The sequence below is a fragment of the Castor canadensis genome, chromosome 2, assembly GCF_047511655.1.
Source record: "Castor canadensis chromosome 2, mCasCan1.hap1v2, whole genome shotgun sequence".
Classification (NCBI taxonomy): Eukaryota; Metazoa; Chordata; class Mammalia; order Rodentia; family Castoridae; genus Castor; species Castor canadensis.
This window is the reverse complement of record NC_133387.1, coordinates 189,968,736-189,970,646: the sequence shown is the minus strand read 5'-3', so window position 1 is coordinate 189,970,646 and position 1,911 is coordinate 189,968,736. Positions and strand designations below refer to the sequence as shown.

The window sequence follows — 1,911 nt, the reverse complement described above, 5'->3', positions numbered from 1 at the left end:
AGAAGCAAAAAAAAAAAAAAAAAATCCAAAAAGCAAATAGATTGGAAAAAATCACAAAGAGGAATTCTAGAAATTAAAAAGTACAGACATTGAAATTTTTAATGTAATAAATGGGAAAAATGATTGCAGAAGTCACCAGAAAGATAAATTAATGGAAACTATGAAAGTGTCTGCCACAACAATGGGATTAGACTATGAGCACATGATAAAAGCGAGAGCACACAAGGGAGGGGTGAGGATAGGTAAGACACCTAAAAAATTAGCTAGCATTTGTTGCCCTTAACGCAGAGAAACTAAAGCAGATACCTTAAAAGCAACTGAGGCCAATAGGAGAAGGGGACCAGGAACTAGAGAAAAGGTTAGATATAGAAGAATTAACCTAGAAGGTAACACCCATGCACAGGAAATTAATGTGAGTCAATGCCCTGTATAGCTATCCTTATCTCAACCAGCAAAAACCCTTGTTCCTTCCTATTATTGCTTATACTCTCTCTTCAACAAAATTAGAAATAAGGGCAAAATAGTTTCTGCTGGGTATTGAGAGGGGGGAGGGGGAGGGGGCGGAGTGGGTGGTAAGGGAGAGCTTTCATCAATGAGGTACACTTACTTTAGGCTTTATACTACTTTATCCTGTCTCAGTAATTTCACATTTAGTTTTTATTGCTCTTTGAGATCAGACGGGTAGTGTGTCCCCATTATAACAGATTTGAGGTACATGTCACACAGTGGCTTGTCCCGACCATCATGCTTATGAAGCACAAAAGAATCATTTTTTAAAATGACAGCAGGATTCCCATAACTTACACAGTTCATTAAATAGAGTTCTCCATCTAATTTTCTCTCCGTTTCTGCCTGATTCATTCTAATGGAATTCTAGCCATCGTAACTCTGTTGTTCTTAGGGAGGCATTCTTGCAGGGAAAGCTTTGTCACTACCTGGAATTCTGTTTATCACAGAGATTGGCTCATCTTGTCATTGGGCCAACTTCTTTCAAGAGAAGGGCATTCTTACTTATTCTTCTTTATCACAAATTAGATGCTGGCTCCTCAAGCAAACCGAGTTTCTTAAAGTCTCCTTTATGCTAATACTTATTTCTTCAAGAACTATCATAGTGGTAGGTATATAGAGGTAATTATTGACAGCCCTAATAAACAGAGAAGAGTTACAAATGTGAAGCTATGTCTCTTTGAGTCTTAAGAAAATCAGACAGCAAAATCTTTGAAAAAAGAACATTGAGATGAATGTAAACATAAAGCATATGTCACTGCAGGTTATATCCATCTATGCACCCTTTGTATATAAAGGAAAACAGATTAATCTCAAATCTTCTATTTCTGGGTATGAAGCTACCAGCTTCCTTCTTTGTTCCCTTTACAAAATCAAGGAAACCTGAATGTATAGCTATTTTTAAAATACACACAGGGTTCCCCTGAGCAAATGGTCTCTCACTAAATTAGTAAATGAGGAATGGTAATGAGATTACTCTGGGAATAGCACATGTCAGAAAAATCATAGTGCTTAGGAACAAAAAACAAGCAACCAAGCCGTTCAGGAAATCTTAATCTTCTGCTACTAAACAAACACATTTGCCCAGCTTAAGGCCAAATAGCTAATAGATCCCTGATATTTCTGAGCATAAATAAAAATTTAGACAATGCTTAAGGGCGATGCATTCTTACCTTTTTCTGGGATTTGCACTGGAATCACAAATAAAAGGATCAGAGGACAATATGGCCTTCCTTTTCCTTTTTTATTTTCAGATATTAAGAAAAGGCCATGCTTGCCAAATGGAAAACATCTAATCACAGTGTACTCTAATAAAGGCTCTAGAAATCTAGATCTGACATATTGGACCTCCTGTCCTCTTCTTGCCGAGATGACATAGCACAGTAGCTTCACATGTGTACATCT

The 1,911-nt window shown here is 37.0% G+C and overlaps 1 pseudogene; it reads right to left on the bottom strand.

Moving 5' to 3' along the window:
- Positions 1 to 671: 671 nt before the first annotated feature.
- LOC141421200 (small nucleolar RNA U13) lies at positions 672 to 767 on the bottom strand (annotated as a pseudogene).
- Between the last annotated feature and the right edge of the window lie 1,144 nt (positions 768 to 1,911).